The 19,469-nt window shown below is 37.4% G+C and overlaps 1 protein-coding gene across 4 annotated transcripts in view; it reads left to right on the top strand.

Moving 5' to 3' along the window:
• macrod2 (mono-ADP ribosylhydrolase 2) overlaps positions 1-19,469 on the top strand; it is a 502,194-nt gene that overhangs the window by 14,263 nt on the left and 468,462 nt on the right. The window lies entirely within an intron of this gene.

Below are 19,469 nucleotides of genomic sequence, written 5' to 3' on the forward strand. Positions count from 1 at the left end.
CATCTCTAAGCTATAATATGATGATAAGAACAATCGGAAAGCATCTCTGTGATTGCGGGAAACTGTCTTTTTGTTTCCAGTAGTCCTGCTGAAAATGTAAACAGCATTGTACTCTTAGGAAAAAGAAAACAGTTGCTGATGTAAAATGTGCTGTGATTTTGTAATCTGCTCAGTGGATTTCATTTCAATTTAAATCCTGCTTTAAATGTATTTTTGTTTTTTTTATTGTTGAATATCTATTTTCACTAAGAAATATGTCAGGTTAAAATGGCTTGTAAACACCTTAACTTTAATCCATCCAACTAACTATTGCATTGGACCAGAAAAGTGGGATCTGGGATGAATTGAGCTGCTTGTGTGGCAAACATTTTGCCTGTCTTCGTTTTGTCCCCACTGTAAATCTCACTAGGTCCTTCCCTTCTAAACAGTCGTAAGGAATTACGACCATTTGTATTCTACATAGTATGGATATGTGTAATATAAATGCAATCTGGATGTACTACATTGGCCATGTTGTTATTGTTATGTGACCTACCAGCATCAGTTGTGTCACATGTAACGCCTTTCCTGTGGACTCATGGGATAGTGAAGGATGCATACTTCAGGATCTTGCTGGAAGTAGCAGGGCATTTGGATATGCATACTGGAGCTTTACGTTTGGACTCATGGGTTTGTTATGGGTGTTTGCTTGGTGATGTTGGTTGAGTGATTAGCGGTAAATGTCTGTCACCTGTTTTCAAACGGGAGCGGCAGTTAATACACAGAGCCATAGTTCACTGACAAGCTACGCAATATTCTGTTCATAATTGAGATTAATCGCATTCGATTATGAACACGATATTGCGTAGCTTGTCAGTGAACTATGGCTCTGTGTATTAACTGCCGCTCCCGTTTGAAAAACAGGTGACAGACATTTACCGCTAATCACGGAACCGGCTTTACTGATGAGACACGCATGACAAATGCATGCGATTAATCGTGCAGCCCTATTGGATACTGTGTTATGAAAACTGTGAATTTGGACATGCTACTCTTCTCACATGCTACTTTAACCTACGTTATAGTAGGGATGTATGCAATTTGAATGCAGCCATTCTTTAGAAGAAACACGTGGATGTAGGAATGGCTCTTCCAATCCCTTTGAGATTTCATAAATCTATTGGGTGGTTGAACTGATTGCCAATTTCTTCCTTGAGGAGGAGAGTTGCGTAATCTAATGGATTTGGTTTCTTTTTGAACATCTTACATGTAAGAAGAAAGGCAACCACCCTCCCTAAAAAACTCCCAGCTGACTCAGACTCAGCCTTCCCCCGCATTGTCTGACTCTTGTTTTTTTTCTTCTTTTCAGTTTTTAGGTAATCACAGTTATTTTCCTGCACTTAGAAATCCAACTAACCTCGATGAGCCTAATTTCCGTTGTCCTCACACATACAACAGCTTTCTGTCTGTCTCCTGGCCAACCCAACGTCATAAAAAATCCAAGGAAGGAGTGAAATTGAGTGATTATCGTGGTTATTCTTTTAATCATGCAGAGAGGTTGACGCAAGAGCCCCCCTGCCATCATAAACTTTTTTTCTTTTCCGACTATAATAGTTTCTACTCCTCTGTGGTGCTTTTATTACGCGTTGTGCTGAGGAATATTACTGTAATAAAGAAACCTCTTGAGGCTTCTACTCAAAAGGCCTTTTTCAGATCATGTAAGATTATTATATTCCATAACTTGAGTTTGAGGACTTTATTGGTGACAAAAAGTGAGAAGGATTAATTCATTTGCCATAAATGTTCTCTCTGTATTAGAAAGGTGGGGCTGCTCTCATGCATATTTCTTTTTTATATAATGCTCTTTTTCCTTTATTAACCAGAAAACCAGGGAAAATGGCCAAAAAAATCACCATTAAATTTTAAAGTCATACAACAGCTTTAAGTTGTTCTTTGCTGAAAAAAAAACAAAAACATTAAATGGCTTCAGACAGTGTGTATATATACCAAGACAGTTAACTCATATTACTATGAATGGTAGAAAATACAATGTGCAATATGGCAGAATAATTAATGCCTTGTGAATAAAAGAGCCAACAGCCGATTGATCAGTTATCCTGATATTGCAACTGCCTTTAGAAACTCTGGTTCCCATAGAAACAGTCAATGTCCTGAGATTCGCGATTGGCTGGGCCAATCTGAAATGTGCTCAAATAGAGTTAAAATGTATTTATGTGACAGTTCATGTTAGATTTGATTTCAAATATTATTTATATGCGAGTTTGTCAGTCAGTGTTTGTTGCAGTATTTCCACTTTCAATTAGATAGATTGTACTGTAAAGATTAGGCCAACCGATCAGCATCTGGTTCCCTCTTGAGATGATTTTGTTGCCTTTACATCCATTTGAGTTACTTAAAACAAAAAATTAGTTTTAATCCAGAAATATTAGTTAATAAAGTGTGCTGGTTTTACACTCAAGCCCTGTAGAGTTTGCATTGGAAATGTCAGGCAGCATGAAATTAAATGGCAACAGTAATTAATTCTGGGCGGCTTCATGCTGCATGCTGAGAGAGGTGAGGCTCTAAGCATGTTAAATAGGTTTTTAAATCACTCTCTGGATGGCCAATTATTTTTTCATAGAAATAAATTTCTTGTCAGAGCTGCTAATTGAAATAGCAACTGACATCAGGGTCGTGATAGGTGCAGAAATTTTAATTGCTCTCCCTTTCTTGTTTTCACACAAGGTGTCAGTTCGCGAAGCAAGCTAAACAAACACCGAATAAAAAAAAAAATGGTGAAGTCTGACGGGGCGGTCAGATGGTGAAGCTGTTAAATATAGCGTTGAAATTTAAGCCAAAAATATCTGTCTGGCAAAAAATGAGAACAAGCACGGAACACAAAACTTAAACTAAAAATAAATATGTAAAAAAACAACAAACTTATTGTGTGAAGCATACGGTTGAGTGCTTCAACATTTGAAGATGTCGTGCAGGCTTTGTGCTCAGGAGGGGAGAGTATCGTTTTGTAATTATGGGAGCTCTTCAGAAAGGAACAGAAAGCTGTGTCTTTTGCCCTGTAGCGTGGTGAGACGCAGCCACAGATGAATGCAGTAATGGAGTCTAATGCACTCTGCACATTCAATGTTCTATGAGTCACAAAGCTTAATGGAGAGCACTTGCATGTTTAACCGAAGACGGGCCTCAGCTCTTTTGTAATTGACATTTGAAAGTGGGAAAAGAGCACTCCTTATCAACACGACTTGCAAAGTGGGGGAAAATGGGCCAGCGTGCACGCTGTCATCATCAAAAGAAGGACCCTAAGATGTAAATCAGAGCTTATGTTACTAAAAGCATTAGAGGCATCTTTTGAGAAGACAAAGTAAATTCACATTCATTTTCTATCTCTTCGATTAATGTATACATCTTGACATATCTTTTAGAGGGTAATGACCAGGCACATGGAACCTGTACCTGTAGAGCTCTTGACGTTCACAAAGTGCTACACATTTGGCTACAGCTTCAGATACCAGTAAATAAGGCTTTGCAGTATAGCAAAAACAAGATCCAGGTTTTAAATATTTTTAAGGTCTTACCGGATGCAAATGCACTTTTACACGTTGTTTGAACATAAATGTGTGTTGGCAGTGTGTGTACACAACCGCCATATAATGTAAAAAAAAATCCACCCAGTGTTATTTTTTGTTTTTAATCTACTAAAATCTTTACCCCTTTCTCAAATCAAGCCGTTCTCAGCTTCACACAGACCCAGGCCCTCCCACGATAGTTTGATTGGCAGTGGCGTTTCAGCACAGATTGGTCTGGTGTCTTACCTTAACCCCGCCTTGAGTGAGCTGTAATCAGTCCGCTATCATTTCACTGCCGGAGCAGATGTAGACAAGAATGTCTCCTAAGCAATTGAGGTGTTCTGTTGTTGGATGTAATAATGAACATAGCAGTCGTCATTTACTCCCGACATCTGAGACAATGAAATGGATTACATTTGTTAATGCTGATAACATGCTAGTTAGGTAAGTTTTACGATGAAAGCGGCTAAAGTTTACCGTCTCTCAAAGAGAGGTTCGGAAGAGAGGGGCAGGGTCAGCAGAGCTCATTTGCATTTGAAGTGGCATGCAAGAAAACAGCTTGATCTGAAAAGAGCTGTTTTTGAAATGGTAAAAGGGGTGTTATTTTACATTACCATTGAGAAATTTTAACCAAAGTATGTTATAGACTTTTCATTAAGACCCTAAAGAATCATATCAACTTGTGGAAATTGGGTATCCGATGACCACTTTAATATGTTTTTGTCACATTGATCAGTATATAATAATATTAGTTTTACATCTTAAAGTAAGATATCATTGCAGTTGAAACCCTTTAAACTTTTTTAAAAATATTTTTTCTTTTAGTTTTTTTTTTTAATCAAACCATGATTATTTGATTATTTGATGATTAGAAAGTTCAAAAGAACAGCATTTTTTTTTAAGAGGAGGCTTTTATAACATTATAAATGTTTATATTGTCACTTGTGATTAATTAAAAGTGCCCTTGATGTGCAAAAAAGTATTAATTTCTTTCTTCATTTTTTTTTTTTGGTAATGGTTAAGATACATTTATTTTAGTTTGAACTGATTCACAGAAATGAATTTGCAAATTTTAAACATTGTTTTGCTACTGTAATAACTATTAATGGGTTAATTAACCCAAAAATGAAAATTCTGTCAGTAATTTTGTGAACACGCATGAAGGACTGACACTGAAGAGAAGAAAGTTTGGAATAAAGTCGTTTTATTTGTGCACAAAAACTGTTCTCGTAGCTTCATAAAATTAAGGGTGAACCAGTGATGTCATATGGACTGTTTTAACGAAGTCCTTACAATCTTCCTTAAACATGGTAAATGCATTGCTGTCTATGTAGGGTCTGAAAGCTCTCGGATTTCATCAAAAATATCATAAAAAACAAAGGTCTTACAGGCTTGGACTGACAATAGGGTGAGTAATTAATGACAGAATTTTCATTTTCGGGTGAACTATCCCTTTAAAACTGTCTCTGTCTGAATGCTCTCATTTTCACTTGGAGGGATCACAAAATTATTCATGTTCTTTAGGATATGTTTTTTTGGAAACTTAATAGCCACATAAAACATGAAATAATCATTGTGGTATTCACAATGTTGTTTATTTTCTGTTGCCAACAAAATCACTGTGAATATATTGTTAATATTTGATACGTCGCCAAGTACGAAAAGTAGTGTTGCGATCTGTTTTCAACTTAACACTTTTTACCATGTTTAAAACTTTCTTACTATGCATAGATCAGCCCAGACAACCATTACTGCTATTGCTGGTGCTGCTATGTGAAAAATGGTGACATTAGTAATAACAGCAATGGTTGTCCTCCTAGCCCAGATGGAAAGCTTTGGTCAGGCTTGAAGTCTTCTCAACTCACAGTAAAACATGTCTTGCAGAAGTTCAGTAACAGCAGTCCTTGTTTCAAGGATGTTTTTCTTTGATGTCTGTGATTGTTTTAGGGCAAGAGAGCCTGGGCAATTTGAAGACTTCAAGGCTAAGTCATTTTCAGCAGTATTGATTCTGCAGTGATTTGAGCAAGAGAAAGAGTGTGTGTTTGTGAGTTCTTGCTGCATTGAGGTGGTGGGGGGAGTGTTTGTGCCCGTGTGTGTGTTTGACTCGATGAAAAAGGGAAGCGAGGTGAACATTTTGGTCCGGTATTTCTGGTCAAGGCTTTAGCACTTAATAAAATCAGTTTTTGATATAATGCCTTACTGACCTCCACTCTCAAGTTTATAGTTTTTTACAGACCCTCTAAAACACACACACACACACACACTTACTGACAGAGTTCAGATCCAAGTCCACAATTCAGGCTGGACAGTAGCAAATGAGTTGATGTGCAAACTTGTGATTGTTGCAATGTTGCATCAGGAATGAAAATCGATGGCTGCTGCCCATGGCAGTTGCTGCTCTAATGAACAGTGAAATAACTGTGATGAGTGAGTGTGTGTGTGTGTGTGAGCACAGAACTGAATTCACTTTTAAAAAGCCCTGTTAATACTGTCAGCATGATGGGATTCAGGCTCAGGGCTTTCTGTAATACTACATGCACACATTCTCTCCCTTCCCCTTTTTCCCGCAGATTTGCATTGCTGATTGTAAATGGAAATGAAACTGACCTCAATTCTGAAACTGTCTCGCACTCTCGTAGAATTGTGGCTTGACCTTTTTTTCTCTGAAAGCAAAAGTGCAGGGATTTTCTCGGGTGTTTTCAGGACACTGTAGGAGGTGTAGTCTTGTGGTCTAAGATTTGAATGACATAATGTTGCTAAATAGAGGTGTCACAGTGCAAACTGACTTTTTACTTGCACTCTGTTTAATTTAAAACTGGAGGGAAGGATCTCTGAATGTGGATTGTCAAGATCTGGATTTGATGTCCTCCCAAACATCAGCAATGATTTGCTTTTCCTCTTCCACAGTGTATTCTCTGAATGGACCAGTCTATCTAAACTGATTGTGAATCTGTTTACTGAAGGAATTTTGGAATTAATTTTCAATTCTGATACTGACGGGACATGTTTTAATTTGGTCTCAGATGTTTGGATCCCACAGTGTGTTTCCAGCTTCTCTACAAAACTGCATTCTCAGTCTGAGTGTGTCAAATGCTAATGAATCGAGTCTTTCTCTTGAGCCTTCAGTGGAGCTGCTGGGCAGTTTGACATTTTGGCCTAAAGGGGGCACTGTGCATCCATGAGAAACCTGACCCTGAGAAAACGGCTCAGACCTCTCATACAAACTGCCAGTGCTCATCTCTGTTGTTTTGACCAAATCCACAGCGCTTGTTTGGATAGCTGCTTGTATTCCAGGGATGTCGCGGTTGTGACGGATGGCTCTCGTCTTACTTTATTCTCAGGTTACTGAGACGAGAGGATGTAGCTCTTTGGTTTTGTATATTTGTACACGTGGGCAGTTGCAGACATGAAGTTGGTTTTCGGGGAAGATAAAATAAAATTTAAACCATTTCGAAGAGAAGAGAAAATAAGATCTCTTCAGATCTAAGAGAAAGCAAAGCATCAATCAGAACATGTAGAATCAATTGTGGTTTGGTGAGTGGGAACATGCACAAGCAAAGAGAAAAACATTTCAAAATAAGCACAGAGCGATGATATATGTATTGCCTCTCGACAGCATCCCATTCCATCCCAACTCATTTTCCCTGAAGTTAGTTCGGCCCAGCCACCTGCTGGCAGCCCATTGTCTGTGCCGCTGCTTTGCTGCGAATTTCCCCAGATACGTCCATGTCTTCCTCATTTTTCCTGCCGTTCAGTAAATTTTTATGACTAAACACTAGTTTTTCAAATGTTCGTTGAGGTCTGTCTTTCAGGTTGCCAGCGCAAGACTCTGGGAAACTGTGTGCCTTAGCAGAAATGCTTATTAGGTGCTTGGTTACATGGCCACGGTGGGAATATTTGCAGTAATGGCCCCTCTGAACATTTTCATAATGGGCCGTTCAGCGCTCCACAAATACAGAATTCAGAAAGCATGTGCTGTTTTTGAAGGAGGTTGTTTGCCGAGAGGAGGGCTTTCTTCCTTTCTTTGAAAAAGACATGTCGGTTAATGTCGACCACCATTGGGCTTATCAGAGTTACGCCTTCCAGTAATACCCCTAAGCCTGGGATACAATTGGATTTTCTTCCCCCCTTCTCTGTAAAGGCACTCATTTCATAACAGTCAGTCATTCCCTCTATGCACTCCGCTTTGTAATCAGCCTGAGAATTTTTGATCTGTTGCCCGTTTGCTCGTCTTGAGCTGTTTTACACAGAAGCCCCTTGAAGGGCCTGCAATGAATTCTGGGATAAATGCAGTTGAATTGAGCTTTAATTAACAGCCCATAATTATAAAACACTCAGCGCTGAGCAGCATTAATGGGTGGAATTTAGACTCGATGTTTAAATTGAAACGCGGCTGCACTTTCCTCACGTTAGCGTGTAACTTTATCTGCGCTTCTGTACGCAATTGCAGATCAAATGGTGGTATGAGGAAATTGATTTTGATGGTGGTGTAGCTGTCCTGCACTTTAACAGAGGGAATTGAATGGATCTCTGCTTCATGGCTGTTCTCTCGTTCTCCTTCATCTGTATGCTAATGCCAAACGAATGGCGTTTGTTAGGAAATGAGATTCAATTGACTTGACAGGAGTTATATTATTGTTCTCATTGCACATCCGCATAAGCCAGCTCCACTTTTCAGATTAGCACACTGAAGTTTAATGCTGTTATGGGCAGATAGCATTTCAAAAGCCTTCATGTGATTACTGACTAATAATTCTTTGTAATCAAATCCAGGAAGTACTGCATGAAAGCAGGTTGGAAAGCACGTATAAGCACATGATGACAGGGTCTCAACAGGCTCTTTACTCTAGATGTACAGATCTCTGGTGGTAACAACAGAGGTGGTGTTTGATGTAGTTGGTGGAATTATGATCTGTGAGTATTGCTAGTTTCTAATGCAAACATTGAAGTTTTTTTAATCTGCTTAACTGCAAATATACGTGGGTTGTTCCTGAATTAATGGAACTTTTCTGTCCCTTAGGATGATTTAAAATGCTGTAAGTATAGTTTTTTTAAATTACTTAAATTGCTGTTTTTAGAAGGTTGAAAAGTTCATTTTTAATAATAATATTTAGAATTTTATTGAAAAGTATTGCTGTCCACAAAACTGCAGTCATTACCAGAAAGTCAAGCATTTTACAAAATTTCCAAGTCAAATGTCATTAATTGAGAGTTTATTTGGTGATCTGAGAGTATAATTTCCAAATAGCACAGTATTTGAGAATTTTTATTCAGAATTGGTCCATTTCTTTTTTCTTTGCTTTCACATTTCAACATTTTTAAAGGGCCATTATCCGATCCTCATTCTAGAATACATTTTTTTCACACACACAAAAATGATCCCTGACAATATGCATAAGTGTAAAACCTACATACATTATTAGCATTTAAAAATGCATCAACATCACCTGTCAATTTTAAATTAATTAATCAAGGTATTAATAACTTAACCATTTTGATGTAGTTTGCTTCTTTTCTATATATAGTGTAATATACTGACACATTTACTTAAATACTCACTTTTATTATTGTGCAGCAAGGAAAGATGGAGACAAGACAGAGAGCGCTAAGAGGAAAGCATTGGTTGCCTTGGATACAATTGGCAATGTCTGTTTTGTGTTCTGGAAACACTGTTCTGCTGTTTATTGGTTTTCTCAACTGGCCCTTCATTGAACCCCCCTGATAACACATGCTTTAATATCTTCTTCAAGTTGTAATTGTGGGATTTTGCAAGGCGCGAGATCCAATAATTGAATTCCCTTAAAGTGTTTGTGTCTAATTTTTATTACCTGGGTTGATTGGCTATTTTTTAAATGAATATTAATCCCAGGGTCTTTGTAAACAGGCTCGATTACGTCCATTAAGTGGCCCTGTTTTAAATAAGATGGAGCCAGTGGTTGAACTGTGTGATAAAAGTACACATGAACCATGCATGTAGTAAAAGACCGTGAATCAAGCCATATGTAAAGTCTCTGGAGCACAGGGTCATGTAGAGGAGATGCAGAAATGCTGTTGATTTGCAGCACTTGCTGGATGAGTTTGTCAGAAGCACAATTCAGAAGTTGTGACCTTACACAAACTGCATTTGTTTAACCTCCTCGGGCTTTTCGGCACATAATGGGATGATGGCTGCTGCCATTACCGTGATGAAATGGCCAAATAAATGACTTAAGCGTGGCCTCATAAGCGGCAAAGCTTGTTGGCATGCTGTTTTGTTGCCCTTTCATGGCATGGTTGGCAAGCCCACCCGTCAGATTAAGACTGCCATTGTGACATGAACATGAAGTCTTTTAAGTACCGCAGAATTATAAAAAAAAAAAAAAAAATGTCCAATGCTCATGTTTTGACATGCTGTGAGACAAAAAGGAAAGCAGTACTGTCTTGCAGCAGATTTCTAGTGATTTACTGTAGCACGTTTCTTTTTTGTTTCTTTTTTTTTTTTTTAACCTTTTTTGATAGGTGCTATAAACCTGACAAGACTACTGCAGATCAAACATCTTTTTTCTTTTTTTGTACTTTGGCTTGCATGCAGCATTCTCAAGTCAACAATGACATCAGATTATAAAATCACAATTTTAGCTGTTATGTCGATGATGGAGCTAGAACGTTACTGATGGGACTACAGGGATATGTAAAAAAAAAAAAAAGAGTGGGAAGGAACGACATGACCGATAAATACTACATGTTGGATAATTACTCGAGATAAATGCAAATAAATATGCAAATTCTGTGTAAAGATGCAAAATCATCACATGCTGCCTCGTTTCCTGTCAGCCCATTGTAAGCAGTAGCCAAAACTAATAGCCCTGTTTGTTTTGAGCAAATGTCTGGCAGTAGGGCAAACAATTAGTTTGACAGAGAGGGGAAAGAACTTGTAATCAGAGCAGATGAAGATTATCCTGAAAAATTTATTGAAATAAAAGGGCCAATATGGTGAATTAGGGTTTTTAGTTTTATTTTTTTATATATATATTCTGGGGTCTCTGTGAACATACTTGAGTGATAATGTCATGAATGCGCAGTGGAGACTGACACGGAAGAGCAGAATTGTTGAATAAAGTCATTATTTTTGTTTTCTTTGCACACAAAATGTATTTTCGTAGCTTCATAACATTACTGTTGGACCACTGCTGCCACATGGACTATTTTAATGACGTCTTCACTACCTTTCTGGGCCTTGAACCTGGCAGTTGCATGCTGTCTGGGTCAGAAAGCTCTTAGATTTCATCAAAAATATCGGGCTTGGAGCGACATGAGAGTGAGTAATTAATGACAGAATTTTCATTTTTGGGTGAACCATCCTTTTAAAGCTCCTGTGATTTGTGAACTAAAAAAGGTTTGTGAAATTAGTCTACTGATGCTTTCTGTGAAAAAGGCCCATTTATTATGAATATTTGATTATTGTATTGTGCGCTGAACATTAATTTATAATTTCATACTTTTTCACCATTTTATATTTAGATCATGACATCTTTTGATCAGAATTTTAGTTTCTTAGTAAATGCATTCATGCCACCTCTGTTTAGCATTACACCTTGTAAACATGATTTTTTGTTCCATATACAGAATGCTGCTTCATTTTAAACACAGCAATTTTTAACAGCTGGTCCATTATTATCGGAAAATAAGCTAAGTTGATCAGAACCCTGAGATGCATTGGGTAGAAGTGTTTATTTTGCATAACTTAACAGTCAATTTAAAAAACCAGCTTCACTGATCACACAGTGACCAATTTATATCCCTATTGCTGATACCAACTTTCTGGGATTGTTTAGCTTCAAGCCTTTTATCTTCATAGCTAAGACTGAATGTCACAGCGTTAATTATCTCCAGTGATCTCCTGAGTTAAACATGTCATGAAACATCAGAGGCTTCATTCTTAACAACCCAACAGATACTCTCAAATGTCTCAACTCTAATGAAACAGCAAGCAGACTTGCACATTCCTTAACGCACGCTCTCTCTCTCTCTCTGTTTCTCGGTCTCTCTCTCACTCTATTCTCTGTCTTTCTAGCTTTCTCAACAATCCTTCCGGCAAGCAGGTGTTGATTGATTTGAAAGAATGTCATTCGCCGTTTTAATGTGAGAGCGAAAAAAGGAGGAGGGAACAGAGAAAGAGACTGAATAAATGTCTGAGGCATTTTTGCCGTTTGGTGGTGTTTCTTTTTTTTTTTTCATCATGGATTCTGTTACTCTGACAAACAGGAAGACAAGGTGTCTCTGCCTCGTAGGGAAAATGTATTTATAGTGCTATTCTCAAAACTGCACCAGCAGTCACAGCAAATAGCAGAAGCAAGAACAGCAAAAGGAGATGTTGTTTCCAGTCAGGAGAACTTAATTGCATGTTTGTTGTCCACTCACACTCTAATATCTTGCATAAACCGCTCTTTAACGGATGCGCATGCTGATTGAAGTGGTTTACTTTAATGATTAATTAACATAACATTAAGAACACACAGGTGGATGTGTTTGGTTTGAAGTGAAGTGACTAGTATATTATGTGCTGTCATGTTGTCTTGAGTATGGTGTGTTGCTTTTCTTGTCTTGTTTTTTTTCTGTTCTCTAATCTCGTTTCTTTTTTGGCCTCCGCATTGCTCTTTACAAGGAACCTTGCTCAGAGCACTCGCTGTTCACATCTGTACGGCAACAACTCCGGCAGAACGAGCCCTGAATGTTAGCGTCTGAGCGATGACAGTGGCCGAAGGGCTGCCGAGTGGACGGTTTAATTGAAAGCGAAGCTGTGATGCATTGGTAGTGAATAGACAGCAACGTGAGATCAAGAACCAGGGGAAAAAAAGTCCTCTGAGTAATTTACACCGGCTAAGAGCAGGCCCTATTGTAGAAAGCCTATGTCACGTCTGCTTTTTTGCAACGTCAGTTAGCAGCGAGTGGTAAACATGGAATAATTGCTTGAGGTCATTTCTGCTTTTAAAGGCCACAATATGCCTTCACCTAACATGAGTGCAGGGCTCTGAGGACGGTGTGGGCACACCAAAATGTGTGGCAAAGTAAAATGGGAGTAAGAGGGCCGCCGTAGCTCGTCCCTTTTTACTTTTTAATTCCCTTTGTCAAGGTGGATATGGAGGATATCTGAAATTTGACCTAACATTTTGATAAACAATAAAAATATATTTTTTTCAAAAGTTTTTAATACTGTTACAATAATAATAGTAATTTATTGAATTGTAGTATTAGTAGTAGTAGTAGTTATAATAATAATAATAATAATAATAATAAGATAATTATTATGAAATTATTATTATTATTATTTTTATTGCAATTAAATTTAATAATAATAAATGATTATTATTATTATAAGAGAAGTATTTTAACTTGTATAGATTTCTATTTTTTGTTTTATTGCATTTTTTTTTATTAGAAGTATTTCGTTTTTTATTTAAAAAATTTTTTCTAACTTTAAGTTAAAATATTTTATTATGTTTTCAGTATAATATGCAAAAACAGCTATAAGCCATTTGTAGGTTCCGGGAAAAGTGTGAACACTGTGACTCTCTGGTTTAAAAAATTGTGTTGTTTGAACATCTCAAATAGCCCACCACATTAACATTGGCAATTCCATTTGGTAGCGCTTAAGGAAGTTTCACTAACCTTACATATTTGCTGTTTTATTTGTTTATCTATTTTTTGCTGTGGCACTACAGGTTCAGTGGAGACGGCGCAGACATGGAGTTCTATAATACCTGGAGAAAACTATCCGTTATTCCCATTCATCTCAATGGCAGCCCCGCAGGCACACAATCTGGATGCTGGCATCTTTGTTTCATGGCCACGCAGTAGAAACATTTTTTGAGTCAATCACCTAGGCTGTAAATGCCATGTGATTGATCACTCTTTACTGGAACCCTTTGCAGCAGATATGGAAACTGGGAATTTTTTTGTACTTCTGTAAAAATCTGGCCGCATTTGAATAGCTGTCAATAAGTTATTTTCCCCAGGCATTTCTCAAGGAAACCTCAGTGAATATGTGCATTGCGCGTATTCTCTATAACCATGCATTTGTGCAGACAATGAAAGCTTAATATGTTATTTTTTTAGTTTTCAAATCACAAAGAGCATCCTGATGCATCTTAATTAAATTAAAGCCAGGTCAATATTTTTTACAATGCATCCCTTCAAGAGTTGGTCAAAAACTGCAACCACAATAGCTTTTTATGTGGACACGTTGTCTACTTATTAACCAACATTTTGTTACATGGACTATTATTTTTCACATTTTGTGCAGTTGCTCTGCTCCAAATCATGCAAAAAAGCCCCACAAAACATCTAAACCACATTTAAACCCAAAACATTGTAAAAAGTTTCATTGTAAATGGTTTGTTATAATTGACTTGCCAAAATCAGACTTTGAGAAGCAGTCCTTTTGCTCTGGAAGAGACGAGCGTCAGCTATCTCCAAGGGTTTGTAATGCCGAGTGCATTGCAGAGAGGATTTCTGAATGGAATTGACTGACACCATCACACTGCCTTGTCTCCAGAGTCTCATCAATGTCAGGCACAGCAGCAGACCTGCCTGTCATCTCTGATATAGAAGCTGTCATTTGCTGTAAATCGAGCACTTGGCCCGGGCCGGCGGTTGGCCCTACGGAGATGTTAAAAAAAGCACAAACTAAACAAAATGGAGGATGGCTGTAGGTCAGAAGCAGACAGGACTGCTCCCTATTGACTATCAGTCTTTCAGTTACGACAGTCAAACCTCACAAACTCATAAACACCAGCTGCTATTTCAATTACAGTGTTCTGCTGTGCAATTTTAACATGGATCAACAGACTGCTGTTACTGTTTGCCAAGTGAATTTTGGATACAGTGGGAAGTGAATTCCTTTTTAAGTTTAGATTTTTTTTTGGAGTCTCTTTGCTGTTGTCTCCCTCATGGTTTCCAGACTCTGTGATGGTTTTCATTGGCATTGCAAAAGTCTAGCTAACATTGAAATCAAACTACAACCTTTTTTTTTTTACTTACAGAGCTAGCCTATATTAATTTAGTCAAGCAGGAGTACCATGTTTGAATCTGATAGTTTCAAGTATAAGGTCTGATGTTAAATATTGGGTGTTGAATGTTAAAATTAATCATAGAATAGTCAATATATACACACCTGTGTCTACACATGGGGTCCAAAATTGACACTTGTCATGTGCCAAAAGTTTTAGCAAGAATTACTCACCAGTTGGCTAATAATTTTGTTATTAACTGCAGTGTAATGGATGATTTAAATGAAATTAAAAGAACAATAGTCTGACTGTCTGAATGCTTTTTTTGTCTTTCCAGACCTGTGACATAAATTATCCTTGAATTAAGCCAACAAAATAAAAAAAATAAAGAACAAAATCAGGAAGTTTTTGTGACTAGTGCAGTTTACTGAGAGACTTTGTATATGCCATGAGTGACACTGTGCTCTCTTTTAAAAATAGGCAGGAAAATATCTGAACAATTCAACATACCAAATTTTAAAAATAGGCAGGAAAATATCTGAACAATTAAAAATACAATTATATTTTTAATAGTTTGACTTAGCTTTCCATAAAAATGTTTTGAATTTTCTGCCAATCATTTGTTCACATGGTGTTTAATAGATGGCAAGTTATGTAAACAAAAACCATAAACAACCAGAAGTTGGGCTAATTAAGTAATTTTTTAATTATTTGTATTTTTTTTAGAGATGCACAATGTGTATTTGCATAGGGACCAATTTATGTTTCCCAACCTACTTAACATACACCCCCCCCCTTTTTTTGAAAGCGCAAATGCATTACCAACCAAATATAATAAGATTTAACAAATAATATGGCCTCATTACTAATGCTAATCTAGGCATTGGTGTTCATTTTTCTAGTCTTTTCCCCCCGCAATGGTGTGCTTGATGAAGAATTCAGTTCGCGAACAGAAACACAAAAACTACCATTTTATTCAGATTCTGAAAGGATTATATATAGCCTAGAAGGCACACAAAGAGCACTCCCTTCATAATCACTAAAAAGCTATCCCTTAGCTGTCTTAGTTCATCGCAATCTCATTAAGTTTAATCTCATTGAGCTTGCAAGACTCAGCATTGGACAAAAACTCAGGTGTTTTGAGTGATGAGGGGATTGTAACTTAAACACCTCTGCACTGCTCAATGCTGCAAAAAACATGATATAAATAGAAAACTTTTGACACTCTCCAGAGCACAAACACAAATAAGCACTGGATAGTTCGGCAGATTTGTTTCGCCAGTGTCAGTATAGAATCAATGCCTATGTGTCCTGGTAAAATAACAGTTATTAGTCTTTGTCAAATGTTAAAAAATACTTTAAGTAATATAATCTAGGGATGTAATGATTAACTGTGAGCCAGTTGAAAATCGATTCAAATATGTGACGATTCAAATTTGTTGAGATGCTAAACAAATCGTGATTCAATTAGGGGTAGGAGTTTGTATGAATGTTTGTCTGAGGGGAACTTACTGTCTTTAGAAAAGTTTGGATGGTTTTTATTTTCATACATTTTCATATTTTATTTTTCTTGCCTCTGTATAATGCATATTAAAGGTCATAAGTGCAGCGCTGCTTTGTTTACAGCGGAAACCAAGGAAACACTTTAAGCGCCACCTGCTGGCAGAGAGTAAATCTGCGTCTCATTCAGCTCTTCTGCTGTTTCTGTTTCATGCAGATATTTTTTATGTATAGTTTCACAAATCGGAAGTCAAACCATTCTGTTTTTGCTTCAAATTTCGAAATTATACAATCTAATTTAGATTAAAACCTGCTCATGTTGCATGTATGCAGCATCTTTGTTTGGATCATGATTAAAATGCAGTGGTTGCCTCTCATTTTAAATGGAAAGAGCACAGATAAAGCCTTATTTTGTTTATATGAAGAGATTTATTTTATTTGTGTTACTTGTTTATTTGATTTTGGGCTTGTTTTAAAATTTTAGTTTAAATTGACATTATATTTAAAATTTGGTCATTTAGCAGATGCTTTTATCCAAAGCGACAAATGAGGACAATAAAAGCAATCAAAACCAACAAAAAAAGCAATAGTATGCAAGTGCTATATTAATATATTATTTCAGTGTTATATTTCAATTTCACAAAGAAAAATGTTTCCCCTCCTTCATAATTTGTCTTAAATCTCATTTTGTTAAAACAAAATCGTGAATCGAATCGAATCGTGAGTTGAGTGAATCGTTACATCCCTAATATAATCTTTAGATAATCTTAAAGTAAAAATAGAATTTTCATTAATTGATCCCCTCCCCCATTTTTTTTTTTTTGTGTATATTTTTTTTTGTTGTTTTTAATGTTGTTTTTTTATAAAAATGTGTGTAATTTTTTTATTGTGGATTTATTGGTAAATTTGACAGATTTTGTAATACCATTGCATCCGATTTTTGTATTATGTAATTGCTACTTTGGCCATAGTGGGCCTTTTGCCACATGACTTATCTAGTACGAGATGGCAATCTGACGAGCCTCATCCACAGGCTAACACCAGGTCACATCACTGTATGCTTATGGATTCAGCTTACTCAGATTAACATCCGCCAAGTGATTCATCACACAGCCTTTACTTCTCTCCTTACACAAGGGCATCATGAGAGTCTGTGACAGCCAAGACAGGTAATGCAGGAAAATCAACATGCCCCCCTTTGAGCTCCTGTTTCTAAAGATGAAGACCCTATTTCCACTTATCTATTCATGTATTCCTTTTTGGGCCCTAATAAATGCAGCCTCTCTCTCCATCTATTTTTTTTTTTCCTTGAGAAACGTTGTCTGTCTGGTCGCATGACTCCTGTTTTGTGGGGAGTTGGTAGGGGGCGTGAAGGATGCGCTTTTAGCTGTGCTTTTCGGTAATGGGCTTTCAAAGAAATGGTAGAAGTGAGCAAAAAAAAAAAAAAACCAGAAAGCAAAGACGTGAGGGTATTAATCATAATAAAAAGCCAACAGCACCGTGTCCTGTTTAGATCTAAAAATGGGAGATAAAGAACACGTCGAGGTGAGATGATCAAAACGGTTGAGATATGTTAGTGTCCTCCAAGTCTCCTTACCAACCGCATCACACGTCTCCCGCTTCTCCACCAGAAACCTCAACTAGAACGATTGCTCAAGCACCCTTCCAACTGTCTGATACATATCTGAATCAAATTGAAAAATGAAGTTGGAGGCCTTGATTTTGGATGAGAGCCTAAGTGCACAGTGACAATCTGAGCAGGAGCTGGAGTGGCTGTTAATGAAATGTTTTGAGGTTTAATGGAGTGGTCCAAGATTTGATCCTCATTCTTCAAGTGCCCCACTTGCTGCCAAACAACCACAAGGTTATTTCTTAATGGCACTGCACATTTTCCTCACCATGTATGGACGGGTAATTGAAGGCGATATTGTTGTGGTTCTTCTACTGACTGGGACCGTCAACGGAAAGCAGTAATTTGACTATTCAATTCAGTGTCATTTTCTTTTACGGTTTTTCTCATTCCCTTACCTCTTTCCCCAAAGATACGTGCTCACGGACCATTTGAATGCATTCCAGGCAAGAGGTTGGGTCTGGTTTTTATTATGGAAATGCTCTGATTATAATTAGTGGTTAACAGATTACCCTGAACGTTACCCTCTGATTACGTTGTTTTTTTTTTTCAAAATGCAAGATGAATAGCGTTTCATTTTTGTGCCTTGGATTTTTTTTCTTTTTTTTTTATTTTCAATTTGGGCTGTTGGCTGAGTTTATGGGGAAAACCGTTGAAAATACTTGTAGTTGAGGGATTTTACTGTGTGACTGAGCATATCATAAAGAGAATTTTGTGGAATTAATTCAGCACTCTTGATTGTAATCACATGTTTTTTGGTTCCAAGGATCCTGGCTAACTAGCTAACAGTGGTGCACTTCAGAGACCTTGGTTTATTTAGAGATCAATTAAGAGACTATTTAAGATTATTTATATTTGTTTACGATACATAAAAAAATAGGCAAAAATGACAAATAGAGACTGTTCTTGAGTTTGACCTTTTTCTGCATTTTATTACCCTGTAGACAAACAAAATAAGATTTGGCCATCCACCAAAGTCAGAGAAAGTTTTCATTTCTGAACCAGAATGGCACACGTTCCACTGTGGCTGAAGTTGAGCTGATTTATACCACCGCTCACTGCCACAGAGTGTGTCTGCGTTACAGAGGCAGTCCTGACTTCAAAAGACATTTCTCGGGGATAAATTGCCATTTGCAGGAAGAGGTGTTGACTGACTAGAGATTTTATTCATTCATTTATGCATTTATGACTGCTAGGCTTGTCTTTGGAGCCCAGGCCCTGCGAAAAAGAATGCGAGTCGGAAGATGAATACCTGATAGCTTCTCTCCCCAGACATTGTTAAACGAGCAAACGGGCAGTTTACAGTGTTGCCACGGCCAAGCCTGCATATTTTATAAATGAGCAGTCCTAGGCACAGAGGAATATCCCCTCTCCTTCAAAATGGAGCACCATCCTGCGTATTTGATTTTAACAGCCACTTATGGGCTCTTATTACTTGCTTTTTCTTCGCATTTGCTTGTGTTTCTTTAAAAATGTCCATTATGATGGGCGGAAAAGCTTAAATGAAGTCTTAAACACAGCAACGTGTGATTAAATGTCATGACTTTTATTTCACAGGCCACCTGTGTGGTTCTTTTGCAGAGGTGGAGAGTAAAAATAAGCATTTCCTTCACTTATAAATGGCAGAAGAAAAAGAGATTGCCAAGCAGTAATAACTATTTCTGTGCCAGCGCTGCTTTCATGACCTTCACTTTCACTCCAACCTCAATTATGGCTCTCCCCGGTGTGGAGGCACGCTTATGGACTGTGTGTGTTTATAAGTTGACATAAAGTAGTTTTTATTTTCAT

Source organism: Cyprinus carpio, chromosome B13, assembly GCF_018340385.1.
Source record: "Cyprinus carpio isolate SPL01 chromosome B13, ASM1834038v1, whole genome shotgun sequence".
NCBI classification, from domain to species: Eukaryota; Metazoa; Chordata; class Actinopteri; order Cypriniformes; family Cyprinidae; genus Cyprinus; species Cyprinus carpio.